Raw genomic sequence first — 20,428 nt, forward strand, 5'->3', positions numbered from 1 at the left:
CACCAAGCAGATTGCAGGGGATCAGCAGCACCTCCTTTGGCTGGAGCAGGAGCTTCAGTAGCAGAGGAAGCGGGCTGAGGGCGAGGAAGAAGGCACCAAGCAGCTGACAATAAAGGAGCAGTTCCTGGAGCAGCTCCACGGTCTGCAGTGGGCTTGGGAAGCCAGCCCGGTGCGGTGGGGCAGGGCTGTGCTGCAGGCTTGGGGTGCCCAGCAGGGGAGAGAGGATGCAGAAGACGACCTTTTTGCTGATCCGTGCTGCAGTAATGCTGGAGCCCCCACCCCCGGCAGTGCACCAATGTGCCCCGCCTCAGCTCCCTGAGCAAGTGGGTTGCCATGGCCATCAGCAACTGGCCATGCCCGAATGCTACCAGCTCATGCCTACCATGGGGACAGTGACTGGATCTCAGAGAGGTAGCCATGTCGGTCTGTATCTTCACAAAACAAATAAAGCAGCCCTGTAGCCCCTTCAGGACTAACAATATTCTTTGTAAGCTTTGTGGGGACAGACCCACTTCTTCAGAGCTGGAGAATCCTGATAACTGATAACCAAGAGGGAGAGAATTTAAAGAAAAAGACAGGAGAAAAAATGCAAGAAAAAAACCCGACAAATCAGCTAGATAGGGCAGCAAGTGGGGCCACCTCAGCCCTATGGCCTGAGCCCCAAGAGCCTGAGTCTGCTGACCTGAGTCAGAAGCAGCAGTGGGGATGGGGGATGGGAGGAGAAAAAATCCTCTGCGAGTGTCCCTTATGTTAAATGTATTCCTTATCAGGTGCTCAGTGCGTCGTGCAGGTGTGTGATGTCATGGAAGACATGCCATTGCACTGCTTATAAAGCTTGATAACGCTCAGATTATTGCTTGCTTTCCGTGTGGGAGAGGCTCCACGGGCCTATTATTGGTGCCCACACACTCCTCCGTCAGGGTCCGAAACAGAAAGGGGTATTTCTCCATGGTGTTCTGTGGCTGTTGGACCACTGTAGAGGGTTTACGGGCAAACACTGAGGGGGCCTGGAAGGGCCTAGGGTCAGGTCTGTATGCCTCAGTGCAGAAACGAATGTGTGCCCTTGGGAACATTACAGATGTTAATAGTATGGATGTGGCTCTACACATCCTGGGAGCTCCAATTTACCCTCTACTCCCCTGGCTAATAAAGTGCTTCACAGGCTGCTTGGGCAGAAGGGTAGCCTGTTCACCACCACCTCAGTAGCGACAGGCTGGTAGTAGAGTGTGCATTTGGCCATATGAGGGGAAGGTCTTGCCCGTTGTGGAAGGGGCAGGGAGCAGCACATAAACCATGCCTAAAATTATGGCTGCATGCTGTACTTCGCATCGTATGTGTCAGAGCAAGGGAGGCTGCTGGGTGGAGGGCCAAGGCACAGAGACTCACTGAACAGTTTGAGCAACCAGCAAGGCAGCCAATACACAATGAATCTGGGATCGCAATCCTCTCTCCATCCCTCTTAGGCTGTCCTGGCTCCCGCTGACAGTGCAGGCTGATTAGTGACTAGGAGGCCTTACTGGAAAAGGCAAAGAGTAGGCCAGCAAAATACATTGTGAGCGAGGAAGCCACCGAGATGGTTTCCAGCTTGTTGAAGAAATGCTGTTGGGAGCTACATGAGGACGAATGACCCTGCAGTTATTCCCCCTCTTGTCTGGACAAAAGTTGGGGGATGTTTCAGTCCTATATTGTGCTTTATTCCCCCTGCAGATGTGCTGAAAGTGCAGAAGAAACCAGACAGGGTTCTGCTTAGATTGTATGAAGCATTCACTGTTATTAGTCTTGCAGTAGGTCAGCCTGTAACAAGGCACTGGGGGTACATCTACATCAGTAAAAACCCCACAGCCCTGAGTCTCAGAACCTCAGCTCCCGGGGCCAGAAATTGCAGCGCAGATGTTATCATGATGCTCAGGCTGGTGTCCAGGCATTGAAACCTCCTTCCTTTTCAGGTCCTCAGACACCAGCGGTCTCCTCAGCCCTACAGCCTGAGCCCCAAGAGCCTGAGTCTGCTGACCTGAGCCAGCAGCAGCCATGCCATGTGTAGCTGTATCCTGGCCACTTTGCTGTTTCTGCAGTAAAGCTTTGGTACTTTATCCCTCAGCAGGGGCAGGGAGCTATCTTCTTTGTAACTGTACATGCCTGGACTGGCCATGTCTACCTCATGTCAATGAAGAGCACGAACTTCACTGATTTCTTGGTGCATGGCCACATTTCATATCAAAACACATGGTCAGGATTTGAATCTGCAATGGGGAGGAGTGCTGAGGTACAGGCTGTGGCTGCATCATGCTGCACCTTTGAAGCTGGTAATCTGGGCGGAGTGGGGGAAAGGAGGGGTACTGTGGAGATGCCAGGCGAGGGAAGGAAAAATGAAAATAGGTAGAAGGACATGGGCCCTTCAGGGCATAGAATTAAAAATAGTTGATGGTAGAGTCTTTGCAATAAGAAAGAGACTGGAACAGCTGCCATTTTGGAAATGTGTAGGGGGAGGAGGCTGAATGGCTAGACATGGCTGAGAGATGGCAGTGAGCATTCGTGGGGGGGAGGGTGAATGACCTTGGAATGGAAAAGTGTCCTTGCTCTCGTCCACCGACAATGGCTGTGGCCATGAGACACCTGGAAAAGGAGGAGGCACAGCACGTTAGCACAATGCTAAATTGTGGAGGATAGATACTTCCCTGGTCAGGTTCTTCCATAGGATCAGCCTCCTTCGTCCTGGCCTGGGTTGCAGCCTGGGAATCAGAGTTGGGTACTAATTGGTCTCACCTTTTACCTGACGAGTGTCAGGGTCCTGAATCCCCAAGAGATTCTGCCTTTCCATGGAGATTTCTTTGTTGTCTTCCTCATGCTCACTGTCCAGTAAATTTTGGTGGTTGTCCCCAGAGGAGAGGGAAGACAGCAACCAGCAGACTCCACAGCCTTCCTGGGACCAAGTAGTTGTGTTGTACAAAAGCCTGGCCAGCTCTTCAGAAAAATGTACAGGACTGTTTCCTGTCACTCTTGGCTTTAAGGCCTCCCAAGCTGTGTGCTTTTTATTCAGCACTGTCCCAGTCATGACTCTCTCCCACCCCCAACTCCCACGCAATATCTGTTTAGCAACATTCACAAAAAGCTCTTTATCCTGGTGGCTGCCTCCATGAGCTTCCTGTACCCATGCACCTCTCCAGCTGGCAATGAGATCTAGGGTCAACACAGCGCCAAGCAACCACTCAAGGCACGTTGCAGGGCTTCTGGCATAATATCACAGCAGTTCTGATAGATTCAAAGCTAGACACAAATGAGCAACATATGTCCCGGTGCCAACTTTTAAACAGGAGCAGGGCCATCCAGTTAACTTAAAATGAGAGCGGGGCAGCCACACAGACAGGGCAGTAATACTCACCCACATGCAGTATGGGATACCTACTGCCCACCTGTCAAAGCAGTGCACAGTAACATTGCATGGAAACAAGCAACACTCCACTAACTCAATTTGCAGGTGTCAGTTCACCTCTAGAGAGGGCGCTGGAATTCATGATGGTTAACGGGTGATGATATTGGATCGTGGTGTGTGTGTGTGTGTGTGTGCATGTATTTGCAGACTAGATTAATTCAGCTGACTGGTTTAAACTTCCGCTACCCCAATGTAGACAAGCTGAATTCTGCACTCAAGAGCAGTCAAGTCTCAGTCGAAGGGATTTGTGTAGGCCTATCTGAGGGCACTATGTGAGCCTATGTAGTTCAATCACCAACAATGGCAAAGTTACTTTTTCTTCTCTTAAATAAGTCTGGGAATGATATTGCAGTAAAGCACCTTTGAATGATTCAGCTTCCTGTTAGATGTGTGCAACTAGGTTTTGGATGATACAGAAAGAAAAAGAAAAAAAAAAACGCTCCTGAAATTTCATTTGGGCTGATTAACTCTCTGCTCAGAATTACTGAGGTGCCATTCTTGCATAACTGCCTCTTTGCACTTGGACTTGAGTACTTTACTCAATGTAAGCCATCCCTGCCGATACTGAACCATGATGGAGAAGTCATCAGAATCCTGTGGCCAATGTGAAAAATGAAGGCAGAGTCCATAGCGCATGCTCTGGGTAATACCACATACAGATGGGAAGGCGTTGCCACCAGGAGTTTGTGTAGATAGGGCACAGTGGAACCAAATTGTGCAGCAACTGCTTACAACTTCCACAGCAGCAACAGCTCAGTTCTCAGCCAATGTTCATTTATTCTACTGCCTGTAATCCCCTTAAGTCCCAACACACACAGCGATGGTTCGTAGTTGTAAAAACCCTCACCGATGTTACTTTCCGCCCTCTGAGAGGCCCAGCTCCATTCCATGGGCCTTTTTTGTTCAGCTAAGCCCTGCCTGTGCTCACTATGTGCTGGGGAAGTAGAGCACTTATAGCCCCACTTCAGATGAGCAATTTAAGGCACTGCTTATTGGTTATGAGCTGGAGGTGTGGCCTTGCCAACAGTGTGGAGGCTGGTTTTACTGGAGTCATTGATAGAGCATTTCTTATCCTTACCTTGTCTGGTGGCGGTTTGTAGAGCATGGCTGTGAAGTCTCTAGAGATTCATTACAAACAGCTAAGATGACATTGTCTGTGGGACCAGCATGAGCCGGTTGGGTCCTGTCTTTGACGGACGGAGCTGGAGCAGGCTGTACAGCACAGAACTTTTGCTTCTTAATTGCAGCTGCTTTTTGTTCTGTTGCAGAGGCCTGGGGCGGGAGAGGGAGGAATGAGGGGCTGTGAGTACCACGGCCAGCAGAGAAAACAGACCACTTGATAAAGGCAGTAGAAGACTCAGAGAGGAGCTGGAACTCATCATCTGAGGGTGTAAGTGGGCGCGATAACTCCAGCTTGCCAAGAGATGACCTCTGCTGGAGGAGGACAGAATGACTTATGGAGAGAGGCTGTGGCAAGTAACAGTTGTGGGCTTGGCCGGTCTCGGAGGAGACATTAGAACAACCAGGCAGAAGCTCAGATGAAGCCCTGGAGCATTTGGAACATCAAGTCCCATGAAAGCGCTGTGCAGGCACGAGCTGGTCTTTTGATGCTTAGCGTGTTGCCAAAGCTGGACGCAGCTGCTAAGTGACACACACCGTTATTGAGGGAGAGGGGTGAACTAAGCACTCCTCTGCAGAAGGAGGAGCCCACATGGGGTACTTGGGAATTGGGCGATAGACTAGACAGCACTTCAATATGGGCCAGGTGACTCCGGAATTCCACTGGGGTTCCTGCCTGTTTGTTATGTGATGTGGATGAACCCAAACAATCCAAGCTGCTCCGATTGTGAAATTTGGCAACAGTACACACCTAGCAGTATCTTGGACAGGAGACTGACACGTCGTGGCTTCAAGCGCCTGTCCAGCCCCATTCATCATAAATGCCTTTTAGAACATTCTGTTAATTGTGCCTCACGAAATCCTTCTCTTAAGGCTTATGGTCGTTTTAAGGATGATCCTCCGTAGGCCAGGCAAGTGCAGAGCGGCCCCTCCCATGGAACTGCAGAGATTGTTTTCCAATGTTGATTTAAGTTCTAGAATTTGTTTTATTATGTGATAGTCCTAAAACTATGTTTTTATGGGTAAATGTGTTCCAGTGCAATAAAAATGTGCTTATTTTTCTGTCTACTCCCTGAATGTAGAATAAAGTGCCTTGAGGGACTATATACTTTTAATGGATTTTTCTGAATTAAAAAAAAAAACAACCTCAGATTAAAATCATAGTCTTTGGTGGTCCTACACTATAGTCTGTTACTGATCCTCACACACAGCTAGAAGTAATATTTTTAATGCTGTGACTTCTGCTTTCAGAATACTTGTCTACTGAAAATTAGGGTTTATTCAGTTCTGGGACCTCTCATACCTAATTTATGCTATTTTCTCTCCTTGATTATTTTAATAGTGAGCATTAACATCGTGTACTTTAGGATCACTGATCTGACCCTCCCCCCGCCCCCAGGTGCTGCCTCACAACTGCTGACAGTCTGTAACGCTATATGACAACTCTGACTTTTTCACTCTCATTAGTAATACCTGCACTATCATCAGGCCATTTTTGAAGATTTAGGCCAGTATCTCTAATGGGTTAGCCTTGTAGTTTACCCTGTCACAGTTGAGTAGATGAGAATAAGATTATCTGGTATATCAGTAACTAGAAACAGTGTTGTAGATTTTTGATGAAGTGGGGATTATATTCCCCTTGTTAGATTGCATGTGTTTTACTGTTCTGTAGTTACTCCACATGGGTGCCTCAGTTTCCCTAGGCACAGCATCAGTGCTTAATTGGAGCTGGGAGTTTCAGTCAGACACAGGCAATGGCTCTCCATGGGTGTTGTGACCTTGGCAGTGAGGTGACACCTTTCCTCCCAGGAAACAGGACGAAGGCAGAGGGAGGGGCCTGGCCGGTTTGAATTTGAACTGAGCAGCTGGGGAGCAGTGCTGTCATTGCTGACTTGAGAAAAAGGAAGGAGGGCCAGGGCCATGGCTTGGTGTCCCCCTCTGCCCAAGATGGAGCGTACTAACTGCTTCTGGTTTCTGTGCTGACAAGTCGGTTCTTTGCTGCGTCCCTGTCTCCCAACAAACCATCTGTTCTACTGGTTGAACAAACGTCACATCTGATTGCGGATGAGGTGCAGGGCATTGTGACCCCTGCACTTCATGACAAGATTATTGTGGCACATCTTACTGCTCATGCTGGTCCTATTATTTGGAGTGCAAAGGGTAAAGCATTTCCTTATCTGAGATACCTACTGAAGGTCTAATATCTTAACTGCCTTCCTGTGTTTTCAGATCGTATTAATTGCAAGAAGAAACACTGTTCACTGGGGATACTGGTGCATGTGCATACAAAGATCAAAGGAATGACACTCTGTAGCAGAGAAAAGAGAGGAACCAAAGGAAACACTGAATGCAGGTCTGAGAGAGATAAGAGAAATGCCCAAGATGGGTGTGTGTGGAAAGGTATTTGGAATGGAAAATAGGTGATGGAAGGAATTATGCTGACACTTTGTTCATTGCATTGCAGTGAATCAGAAAGACAGGTACTGGCAAGCACTGGCAGGAAAGCTCAGTAGTGATGATGGAAAACAAAGGACACACAGATGCAACATCAAAGTAATGGTTTAGAACAACATACAACTGGACCTAGCCGTCCATAGGTGAGACCCAATCAATCCAACTGCAGCCATTGTTATCCATGAGAAAATAAAAGACTAACGCACAGTTGTTTCTGGATAGAGCTAACTAGGCGGCACAGCAGAATGGGGGAGCCACTTTGGAAGGGCAAAAAGTGCGAATTATGCCAGTGCATGAAATGGAGAGTGAAATATAAAGGTGCAAAAAAAAATTTGTTTTTATAGCATGCCAGTCAAAGTACTCCCTCCGCTCATTTTCTCTCTCTCTCTCTTTCACACACACACACAAACATACAATGAAGTCAAGAGTGATAGTGCTACAGCCCACTAATTCAAGGAAAAATAGGGCACTCAAGACTTTTACGCACAGCTAGTGGAGGATAGGTATGGGTTCAGGAATAAACAGTTTCTGGGTTTTAAACATAAAGCTGGGAAGGAAGTTGCCCTCTCAAGATGGGGGAAATTAATAGAAAAATGATGTGGAGGCCCAGCTTCTGCAGCAACAGCTTTTTAAAGAAACCTCCCAGCAACTGATGTGAGAAAGTGACCTGATGCGAGTTTAGTGACAAGGGTGGAAGCTTAACCTAACCAGTTATAATTGTGCTGGATGGAGCAGAAACTTGGGAGCTGACAAACAAAAATCTTGAACCCTGCAAATACTTATGCATGTTTTAAACAGGAGCAATTCCCTTGGGGAGTGGAATGCAGATAGCTGTATTGGAAGACATCTCAAGAAGGCAAGAGGGAGGGAGGTGATCTAAGGGAATGACTAATAAGAAGATATGGGGAGTAGTAAGCATAGCTACAGAAGTTCAGTGAGCCGGCTGATCTGCTACGTGGGTGAGTTACAGCTGGAGCATAAAATCAGATAGAATAACAGGAAGAGTTGAGTGATGGCAATTGGAGGGAGGAAGGCCACCAGGAAGATGGAAATGTGAAATGGAGTGATCCTATAACACGCCTGATCAAGGAACAAGTTTGGAGCAAAAGGAGACACAAAATGCGATGAATGAAATTGCTCAGATCTCTGCTTCAGAATGGAAGTGGCATATGCCAGTCTCAGTACTTGTGTTGGGAGTATGTTCTAGGCTATTAGTCTTACAAAATGACTAAGTTCAAAAGTACATGCCAGAAAGCACTGGAAAAAATAATGGTTGTTAAGTCCTAGATAGGTTAGGTATATTGCAAAGGGTAGCTTAGAAACAAACTAATATAGAGAATATATGTAACTAAATATATAGACTAATAAAATTAAAACAATCACAGTAAGATAGTGAGGCACAGTTGCAAACATAAATGCGTGTAGGCATATACCACAAGCTCCCAAAGTAACCCCATGATTACTAAAGTATTTAAAAAGAATTGATTTGTACATTAACCATGGATCACACGTAAAAATGACTTGCTTACAAACTTTTACAAATCTGGCCTACCGTGACCAAACTTTATTACCCATTTTATGGAGTTGTGACAAAAGTCTAAGAATCAAACAAGTTGGGGATCACAAAGGCTATTATGTTTATTGTGCCGAACAGACTGTCATAATCCATAAAAGGACCATTTTCAACAAGCAAGTGATTCAAAGTACAATCATAGACAGCAATTCTACATGAAGAACAAAGCAAAAAGGAACAGGAAAACAGCAAACTGCAGCTAAGCATCTTGAAACTTGTTTCCTGCAAACATACCTATCTTGCAGAAATGGTAGAAAAGTTTAATGTCCAGTTTTATTTACTAGTGACCAATGGCAGCAAAGAACAGTCCTATAAAATTTATCTCCCATAAAAATAAACTATATATATAAAAATTTTATGATGTTCTCACTGTTTCAGTGGCCACAAGCAGTTTTCAGTCTGAAAAATGAGGTATAGTAGGCCCTAAGAGGTAGTAATGTGTTTTGATTGTACCACAATACATAGACAATGTAAGATGAACTTCATCCGAGCTGTAAGTCCTTTGGAGTTTGATCCACATGCATCAACTACTTCTGTTTCATCTTTTGAACACTAATTAAAAAAATGCATTTGCTGAACAAGAAAATTATTAAGAGCTTGATCCAGCATCTTTTGAAATCAACTGGAGTCCTTCCATTAACTGCAATTGGCAATGCATTCAGCCTTTAATAAGCCACAAAATGGATGTGATCATCCTTTGTTTAGTTATCATTAACAGATTTACTTTTATAGTTTGATCAGCTCTTTCTCAGTGATCCCCAAGAATGAGCCCTCTGCAGTCATTTGAGGAGATCCTTGTTTCTTGATATCGTGTCTTTGAAGAAGCCCATAAGTAGTGATCTTTAGGTGAATTTGACTCACAAGTGATACCAGTAAAAGCCTTCCTGAGAAACTACCCCTGGCCCAGTTAATAATACAATGTCACAAAGCAGATGTACTGACTACGAGACAGAGAAAGAGAGAGAGGGAGGGAGGAATGGAGGGAGTGGAGAGAAATAGAGAGAGAGAGAGAGAGAGGAACGAATAAAATCCTCTACATAAGAAGCATTTAAAATAAATCAGGTTTGAAACATATTACAAAAATCACATTTGTGTAAAATACAATCTACTATTTTTTTTAAAAAAAACCACACATATTTGTGATTGCATTATGCAAAAGCTGAGCTTGTTGCTTCCCACCTACAAAGTTTCAAGTTTCTTTGAAGGTTTTTTTTTGTTTTTTTGTTTTTAATATGAAAGTAATTTAAAATGTGTTCATTTCCAGCAAAGATCTTTTACAAAAAAATGGTTTTGAATTAGGGGTTAGTTGCAGTCCTAGCTGTTTCCAACATCTCAAACTAATGCTGAAAGTAATAAGTTCATTCCATTTAAAGTCTGGAGGTAGGTCTTTGTCAATTGATTAGTCCATTTCTTTAAAAAATTCATTTGAGGTACAAACTTGGACAGCAATATTTAAGCAACTAATTTTTTTCTATGTCATGTAGTGTCATTGAAAAAATATCCTTACAAACCTATGAGTAATTCAGTACAAAAATATATTCAAGTTAACAGTACATTACACAGAAATCTAGCAGAGAATAAGAATAAGTATATTTTTAAAAAAGCAAAATACAAAGTCATGCTGAAACACATTAAAATATTGCGTCATTAAGTGTTGAAGAAGAAATAAGGAGGAAATGCAGATATTCATGATTATCTAACCAATAATAAATTCCTGCATTGTATGTGTATAGCAGCATGTATTTATCAGGCTGATGAGTTAACTGTACAAATCAGAGGTAGTACTGAATAGTGGGGTAATATTGCATCTGTTGCTAAAAGTGCTGCTTTGAGTGTAAGAGATGGAGAAATGTCACTGGCATAAAACTGCCCAGTGAACCGTCCTATGTCCAAGTATATTGCTTAACGTAAAACACAAGCTGACTTGAGGTACATGATGTTGATTCTTACATCAAGACTGGTGAGTAATGGGAAGAGATTCATTCCCTTTGAAATATTGATACAGGGAGGGTGAAATTAGCTTAGGTCAAACAGAATATTTATTTTTCTTGCTTTAGGTAAGTTCCTGATTCATTCTGGGGGTACCTTTGAATTTCTTTTCCCTCCAAAACTTCTTTAATTGAAAAATCTGTATCTTTATATGGCTTTAGAGTGTTTTGGTGTTGGCCACCACTAGTTATATGAAAATATCTGCCTCTGCAGAAAGCAGAGTCTACCTGAATTCCTAGTTTCCTGAAGATGAGTGCTGTGAGTTTTATTACTGTTTCTGCTGATATGTTTGTATCTGTAAGTATACAACGTATCTTTGTCTTTCTTCCTTTTTGCAAAATGAAAGTACCTTTTTTTCTTTCTTTTGATTATCGGCTGAATTAAGTGAATAATCAACTTTCAATTTTTCCTGAAATAACAGTAAGTTAAAAAAAATCAAGTACAAGTCTACAAGAAGGATATAAAAAGAGTAGTGTCTATCCCTTATCTTTGGTGTTCTAAAAAGGGAGTTTACTAAGATAGGGAGTGGGTTATTGGAGGTGGTGTTAAGGCTGATGGTGCTACACATCAAGCCTTTCCTATTTCAATGCCCGTTATAGTTATGTTACAAGTCTCTTGTTTATATGCAGTGCAGTGAATGACTTAAACCTGATTCAAAGCTTTTCTGACCCAGTCACCCTTACTTAGCAGCTTAAACAAACTATTAGTAGGTTAAGAAAAAAGAAAACCATAATTAAAAGTTGCATCGGTAATCTGTGTCCCCTTTGTGTTACAGCAGTTTTTCACTAAACCTGGGACTGTGAAGGGATTACAAAGAAGGTGATTAATATAGTCTATTTTAAGGTTATGTGTTGTTTTCCCCCAGGCATAAGTGGAAAGACCATGGCATAGAAAATAAGTGGTCAAGGCAGCGTCTTCTCCCTTCAAAAGAACTAACTGCTGATGAGGTAGAAATTGAATGGCGTGGTCTCCTAGTCTTCCTCTGCTGATTCTTGTGAGGATGTCTCTTCAGTTTCTTCAGTCTCTTCCTGGAATGCACAAAATAAATAATTACCACAATATCTATACCTTTCCGTTACAAAGACATTACATGGTTGCACCAGAGCACTTCTGCATAAATCGATACTGCTTGCTAAGCTGCACGAACACTCTTTATAACGTTTGGATGAGTTCAAGGGTCCTCCTCCAGGATACATCCACACCCATGTAAATAAGAAGGAAACATTCTCCAACATCCAGCTATGTATGTTGATCTGACGTCTTAATATGGGAGTCCAGAGAGACTCCAAGGACTGGGAGACTTCCACCTGCCTGACCACATCAATTCATTTTCAGTTGCCTTTCACTGGCCCATTTTTAATTCTTTAGGACTTATGCTGCTTTCATGTTGACTTAACAGAGATGAGACAAAACATATTGCTAGGAATTGGAGGAGGCTTTGAGTACAGCAGTAATTATCTGGTTGTCTTGGGCTTGATCTCAAGTAGATAGATGCAGCCTCACTCCTGAGTTTAAATAGGAAAGAGGGGAGCAGCATCTTCATTAACACCAGAACCCTCTTTTAGTTCTGATCTCCTTGGACAGCAAAAGGAAGGAAAATACCTCAGCTAAAAGTAGCAACTTCAGTCCTGAGGTATTAGGTGGAATTTCTTTTCTTTAACCTGACTTTATTCAAAGATTAAGAGAATTTGAGTGTATGCTTCTCAGCCGTTGTTCAGAAGTTTAACCAAGTTCGGATGAACCACTTAATCTGAACACTAAAACACATGTAAAAACAACTCAGATGAGGGGTAGAGTCTAAAAGGTAGGCTAGCCTTGTGCCGTAAATGTGACATATAGGCTGTGTCTACACGTGCCCCAAACTTCGAAATGGCCATGCAAATGGCCATTTTGAAGTTTACTAATGAAGCGCTGAAATGCATATTCAGCGCTTCATTAGCATGCGGGCGGCAGCGGCGCTTCGAAATTGATGAGCCTTGCCGCCGCGCGGCGCGTCCAGACGGGGCTCCTTTTCGAAAGGGCCCCGCCTACTTCGACGTCCCCTTATTCCCATGAGCTCATGGGAATAAGGGGACTTCGAAGAAGGTGGCGTCCTTTCAAAAAGGAGCCCCGTCTGGACGCGCCGCGCGGCGGCAAGGCTCGTCAATTTTGAAGCGCCGCTGCCGCCCGCATGCTAATGAAGCGCTGAATATGCATTTCAGCGCTTCATTAGTAAACTTCGAAATGGCCATTTGCATGGCCATTTCGAAGTTTGGGGCACGTGTAGACGTAGCCATAGCCTTACAGGTCCCTCTCTTAACAAAGCTGCTCTCCCTACCCCATCCCTCTGGCCTTGATGTTTTCTGATCAAGTCTCTTCACACTGCTTATTTAATAAATGCACAACAACAACTTTCAAGAATGTCTGGTACACTGCAGACAATAAACATTTCTGATGAAAGGGATGTTAGTGAGAAGCTGATTTTTTATCAAATGCTGCACATCATCTCTTAAGACCACATGTGAGAAAGATCTGGGAAGAATAGGTGAACATTTACCCCTACAGCAAAGTGAGACCTTTTAAGAATGACCAGCTTAAAACAGCGTATAGTAGGTTTCATACTTTAATAGATTTGATTTTCCACATGGCTTCATTTTGTCTGGGTGGCTTAACTGACACAATTTATAACTCTCTTCCTTTCCCAGGCCACTACAGTACACCATTCAGTAAAGCATGCCTTAAAGCTTGTCTGCATTATATGACCAAACTTCCATTCATTAGTGTTTGAAACACCTCAGCTGTGAAGGGCTCCTAAATGCTACCATGTGTGACAGTGCTGCACAAGAGCAGCATCGAGAAAAAAACACACTGGGCTTTAATCAGTGGCCACTGCTTACTACAATCCCTTTTCAAAAGGTTTCAAACATCCAAAGGAAAAAAAAAATAAAAAGCTGAAAAAAGCTGTAAATCCAGGGAATAAACACAAGTACAAATGAATGGATGACAGCTTAAAAATATAACCATATCAGCATCAAGCCATGAGATTTCACACTGGTTTTGTTTAGTCTGCTTTGGGTTATGTGGGAAATGTGGAAAGCATGAAGCAAAAGCCCCCCTCCCTGCTAAACCATGGGCCTCAAATATTTAAGCCAGTAGGTTTATCCCTCTTGACTAGGAAACAAGCCATGACCCTGAGATACTCTCTGGAGTACCAGGCACAAAGAAAGCTGTGGCATGATCAAAGCCATGGCCAGACGAGAGGGTGCAAAGTCAAGTGTCATCTGCCCTCTGCCCTTGTTTTTTCAATTAATATTTAAATTCCAGAAAGGCACTATGCGCGCATGCAGATACACCGTTTTCTTCCTCACAACGACTCCATTCCAGCCGTGACATGGGAGGTATTTAGATTGCTGCTGTTAAAGTTGTCACAGAACAGCAAGTGCATAGGTGGATTTTATTCCATCTTGCCAAGGTTCAGATACTCATTCAGGTATTGAACCAAATTTTCTAACCCTTCATAAAATGGATAAATATAGGGTGCGTTTTCCCCACTCATCCTTCCTGTCTGGCAGAATGACACATGGAGCAGTTGTAACCATTCACGCTAGAAGAGAATGAGTATCTGAAGCCATCTAGTGAAAAGATCTTTGTGCTGTGAGGGCCTAGAACAGTGGTGTCCAATACACCTCTTGTCTGCCACATGTGGTGAATGGGACACCACGATGTGGTGAAATGCAGCACCTCTTGCCTGCTCTGCACGTGTGCCTCACCAGCCATGGTGCCCGGAAGTCTCTAGCCGTGGGGCCCAGCAGAGCTGGTGCGGCTTCAGGGTGGCAGCAGCGGCTCTAGTGAGTCGCTGGCAATTGGGGTAGGGGACGGTGCCTGGCTCTGTCGGGGGGTGGGGGGCAAAGAAGGCTGTGGCAATCCTGAAATTTGAATTGGACACCACTGTCCTAGAAGCTCTTTTAAATCAGATTCCTGTGAGACTTTGTAAATTCCGAGGCTCGTCGAGATCACGAAGAATAACTGCTTTTCTCAAAGCCTGCAGTGACTGTTCAGCTGAAAATGACGACTTTGGATTCTGTTTTGTTTACTTAACACAACACACATATGTGTGTTTTTTAAACGCTGCTGTCTACTGACTTTGAAGTTGTATTAACGTTGACATTTAATTAGTAATGGTATAAGGAGCAGCCTGGAAACCTCCACTGATTTATTAAGGCTGTGCAGGAGCCAGCAAATAAGTTGCCTGAATTTTCTGGAAGTTCATTTCCGATACCCAACTGTACTGTTCCTGGGGGAACTGTGAGCCAAAAAAAATTAAAAATTTTGTGCAATAGATTTTAAAATTCTGCAAAATTCAGCAAATTTTATTAGTCAAAATAACACTACATAATCACACCAGTTTCAGTTGTTTTGGGTATTTATTTCAAAATACCTACCAGCAAGTATGTCTGTAACAATACATAAACATACACAAATCCCCCCAGAAATAGACACATATACAGAAATCCCTGTGACAACCTGTTTCTCTGCCCACCCTGAGCCTAGCCAGAGGCCCTCGCCCCAGTCCAAATACCTGCATTTCCTCTCCTGCTGTGGGGCCTTCCTTTGCCCAGATACACACGGCCCATTTTTCCTCACCCATACAGTGGCCAGCTGGGGTTGGGGGTGAAGAAGATGCTCTGGGGCTACTGCAAGGAGAGAGGAATCCCCCAGCTCTCTCTCCTCTTGGGAGGAGGGAGGAAAACAGCACCTCTCCTACCAGTGGCAGCTCCAGGGCTGGGCTGGACCACATTGGCTGTGGCAGGATGGGGTCAGGGCTGGGCTGCTGCGGCAAGGGCTGGGTTAGGGCCACGCTGCTGTGGGAATGGAGGAGCTGGGGCTGGTGGCTGGACTGGCCATGGCAGGGTCAGGGCTGGGCCTCACCAGTCATGGCAGGATGAGGAGTAGGGCTGAGGCTAGGTTGCCCTAGCCGTAGCAGGTTGGAGAGTGGCTTTGGTTGGCCCTGGAACCAAGAGTGGGGCGGCCCTCCAAATCAGGGGAGGTTTCCAGGCTTCTCCTTATACCATTACTAATTAAATATCAAAGTTAATACATCTTCAAAGTCAATAGAAAGCAGCATTTAAGTTGCATGGCACTGACTAGACAGCTGCACAGCCGTGCAGCTTACAGGGAACTTAGCTCTAAAACAGTGTTCACGCTAAGCTGAGTGCTTGGGTGGCTAGTCAGGAGAGACTCAAATGCCACTTAGCTGGCAGCCTGGGTTTCTAATGGCAGCGCACAGCAGCAGATGCCTCCGCACACATAGCATTTATTCCGCCAGTGGAGGGAGCGCTTCTCTCAAACCTCTCCGGTGTGAACTGAAGTGTGTAAGCGGTGGTGTCTAGTTGCACCATCCCAATGAGAGCACTGGGAGACATTCTTCATATGGGCCTGGGCACACAGAAGCTGACCAACTGCTACCACCTGGTGTGGTGCACCATGCTGTTTCCTTGTGTGGCTGGCCTGGTCAATCCCTGGAGGTGAAGGAGCAGTCTGGGGCATGGGCCTTCCTGTTTTTAAGCGGTGCTGTGTGCCCTCAGGGAAGCACAGACGAGTGTTCCTAGTACTTCTCAGAGGGCAGAGGCTGCAGTTGTGCCTGGTTCTCCTGCAGGCTGCTGCAATAAGAGCAAGAACCAGAGGAATCCTGGCAAGGGACTGCACTTTATTTCCTATCTACAGCCACATGACAGTGGTCAGGGTATCAAAAGGTTAATACTTCCCATCATGTGGCAGGAGCTAGTATTCCTGACTCCAGTGCTACAGTTACGCTTCACTTCCTTCTCCCCTTTTTCGGTTGTGAAAACCCAATGCATACAAACCGCAATATCAATACAAGTAACAAACTAATCCCTCTACTTTATACAGCTTAGAAGGAGAAACAGCCGGGGGGGTGCTCAGGGTACCGCTAACCGTAAGTACGCTATCCAGGGGTGAAAGTAACCGAGATTTCTTCCACGTATCGTTGTACTGCCCCTTGGGGGGACTAAAGGCAGGGGTGGGCAACGCGACAATATCTGTAAGAAATTTAAGTGTATGGTGGAAAGTGGGGGTCAGAGTAGGAGGTTGGGGTTTGTGTGGGTTTGGGGGAGCTCAGGGTGGAGTGGGGGCGACGGTGCTGCAGGAGTCAGGGCTGAGGAGACACTCAGGGCAGAGGGTTGCGAGGTGTATGAGGGGGCAGGGGTTAGGGTGGGGGACGCAGACGGCAAGGGTGGCCTTTAGGGAGGGCAGGGTTGAAGACACCCTGTCACCTAGTTCCCACCACTGCTGCTTGCTCTTTTCCTGCTGTAAGTGCCAGGGCATGAGAGGAAAGCACAGGGCGTGGGTCTCTCTCTCCTCTGCCCCATCTAGCAGAGAGAGGAATGTAGGGATGCTGTGAGCTTTCTTCTTGCTCCCTGACAGTGATGGAGGGGAAGAGCAAGCAACAAGCAGTGTTAGTAGAAATGAGGGGTGGGGGTCTTCAGCACCCCCTGCCCCCTTAAAGAGTACCCTGGGGGAGTTCGAGGCTGGGGCAGTCACTGACTGGTACCAGGGTTGGGGAAGGTTTGAGTCGAGTCACCAGCCAGTCCCATTAACCTGCCCTGCTGCCTTCTGCTGAACACGAGAGCCCTAGGATCCTCACTGGACGCACGCCACCTCCTCCTTTAGCCAAGCGCCTCAGGCGACTGGCTCCTTCTCACAGGACTGGGGCACTGGAGCGCATCAGCTTACGTTCACCTCTCACCCTGTCAGAACCTCGACAACTTCTGATCACACGGCCAGCCACTTCCTGCTCTCACAACACGTCCTTCTGTAGGGGCCTAGTTTGCTGCTGAGGTAGCTCCGCTTCCTGGCATCTTTGCTGCATCTTGTGTGTGCCATTGCGAATGACTAAGTGAGCATGTGTTGCTTTCGTCAGTGTGTAAGACTGGTCAGCAGCCATCTGGGTGTTCTCAACACCAACAAGTATGTGTATTTCCCGGTCTCCTTTGGATGTCTTCTGTTCCTCTTTCAGACCTGGCCCTTGGGAATGACCACTTGGCATTTCTGGCACAGATTTCTTCTGTTCTAGTTTCCTGGTGTAAAATTCTTCTGATGCTACTTCACAGCTAATTAACTTTGACTTGAGAAGCTTGTTGGATGTTGGCACTAAGGTTTTGGCAATATTCTAGCAATGCTAAGTATTCATCCCTCTAATGTGCCAGAGCTTTTGTTAAAAATCAGATGATTTTGTAACGTATACAGCTTTCCCTGACAGTGCATTGACAGGCCCTGATGGGGAGCACTTAAACCAAGGGTGGGCATTAATTTTCACAGAGGGGCCACTCCACAAATTTTGGTACTAGTCGCAGGTCAGTTCTCGGCCACCTGGAAGGGGCAGGGCCTCGAGGCAGAATGGGTGGGGCAGGGGGCTAAAGAGATACTGGGTATGTGTGAGAGAGAAATACAGTAATCCCTCAACATGTGTGTATCTTGCGTTTACACAAGAAGGGGTGTCGGGGGGCAAGTGCCATGAAGGGGGTGGGGAAACCCGCAGCTCTGTGACTGCAAGCTGGCTAGGCAGTGCCCGGACAGCAGAGCCAGCCGTGGGGTCCCTGGCCCACAGGAGGGGAGACCTGCAGCCCTGTGGCTGGAGGCGAGCAGAGCAAGCCTTGGGGTCCCTGGCTTGGGGTGGGGAGAATGACAACCCTGCGGCTGGAAAGTGGCTGGGCTCCCAGCCCAGCCACCAGCGTCAGGCCCAGATGAGGCCACCACTTGATCCTCCTCTCCTCTGTTTGTGAGACACAGGAAACTGAACAGTCATAAGCTTTTGTGCTACACAATGCACCTGCAACCTTCCAAAGACTTTTTGATAATCTGCCAGCTGGATTTGGTGAATTTGCTATAGCCCATCTGGATGATGTGGCTGTAATCTCTAATTTATGGCCAGAACACCTAAAGCACCTCCGAGCTGTCTTTCAGCACATAATAGAGGCAGAGCTAATCATTAAGGCTAAAAAATGTCAAAATGGCCTAAACACAGTAACTTACCTTGAACACGAGGTGGACCAAGGAACTATCAATTTGCTACAGGCAAAAGTAGAGGCTATCCACAATTGGACAATCCCTAAACCAAATGAACAGGTCCAATCCTCCCTAGGCTTTCAATCCTTGGCTGGGTATTACAGGCGGTTTATACCACACTACAGTCAGATCACTGCTCCACTAACTGATTTGACCAAAAATAAACAACCACATGCAGTCAAGTGGTCTGACCAGTGTCGGGAAACTTCTGGGCAGCTTAAAGATGCCCTGAGGTTTGACCCTATACTAAGGGCCCCAGGCTATAACCAGCCTTTCGTTGTCACCACAGAAACATCTGAGCATGGTGTGGGGGCAGTTCTGATGCAGACAGGGCCAGATCGATAATTTCATCCTGTTGTGCTTCTCAGCAAAAAGCTCTACGGAAAGGGAAGCCACTGGCTGTCACAAAGAAAGAATGCTAGGCTACTGTGTATGCTCTAGAGAAGGTACGACTATACAAGTGGGGACGATGCTTTCATCTGCCAACCGACCATTCTGCCCTGAGGTGGCTTCACATAGTCAAAGAGACTAACAAGAAACTTCTTCAGTGGTGAAGCCTGTGGCTGTGGAGTCATATTTGTATGAGAGGCTGATGAGAAATGTCTTTCCTTCTTTGCTATTAGTGCGGTGAGCTCATCTCCCCATTACAAATAGCCCCAGCATGGAGACCGTGGTTCTGCTATTTTTTCCTGCACTGCCTGTTGCCAGCCGCTACCCCACTGCATCATGTGGCAGCAAGGCTGCTGTGGAGATTGTGCGTGCAAAAGAGGCCGAGAAACTTCTTGTCACCTGTTTACATTTGTGCACACCCTCCCGCTTCCTCCCCCACAGGCGCCACACAACTGGGGTCTTTCCCATGCTCAGCCACATCACGTGGGTAGCCCCCAACCGAATAAAAGGACATGCCCACTGTTCAGCACTCACCATGCGGCCAGGCACCACCATGTCCTGGATTGTGCGTGGTTAGGACTCCAAGGGTGAGAAAGAATTTCGGGGCTTGCTGCCACATGGGGGACTACTTCAACTGCCCCCCACCCCACCAAAAATATTTTTGGGGTCTTGCTGCCATTGGGGAGGGGAAGTCTCCCCTGGTGACTAAGATATTTGTGAAGATTACTTCAACTGCCCCCCCAGTGAAACCTCCCCATGCCCCAACAAGGACCTGGAAGTCTCCCCCAGCGGCTAAGATTTTCAGGGGCAGGGGAACATTTCAACCAGCTCTCCAGCCACAGACCACAGTGCCCCCTACCCCAAAAAATATTTTCAGGGGCTTGCTGCTCATTGTAAACACCTGCTGCTTTTTGCAAAATCTTTGATAGTTCATTTATAAAATCTTTTTCCTAACCTATTATATCCTCTTTCTTCATGCTTTTACCCCTCAAAAACACATGGAACAGTGGATAGAGGGCCAGCTGAGATTCCTGTTTCCGTTATAAGTTCGGTGTATGAAAGTTCACTGCTATCCCCTGTGTTGACAATTTCTGTGTAGTAAAGGGGGAAGACAAAAATCTTTCTTCCTAGCCTTTTCTATCCTCTTTCTTCTAACTTTGCTTCCCTTCATGCAAGGAAAGCCAGTTGAGAATACAGACTGTGTACAGAAGTGTATAATGAACTGGGAAGCCAAATACCTTTCCCTCAGCAACTCTCTTTTTCCAGAAACTTTACTATCAACTCTTTCTTCATGCTTTCCATTGTTCCTGTGTTATTTTCAGGGTCCAGATGCATTTGGAGGACCGGGGGTCAGTCAGTGGATGGCCCAGTTGAGAGGACAGACATTTGCTGCTTTTTACAAAATCCTT

The sequence above is a fragment of the Carettochelys insculpta genome, chromosome 1, assembly GCF_033958435.1.
Source record: "Carettochelys insculpta isolate YL-2023 chromosome 1, ASM3395843v1, whole genome shotgun sequence".
NCBI classification, from domain to species: Eukaryota; Metazoa; Chordata; order Testudines; family Carettochelyidae; genus Carettochelys; species Carettochelys insculpta.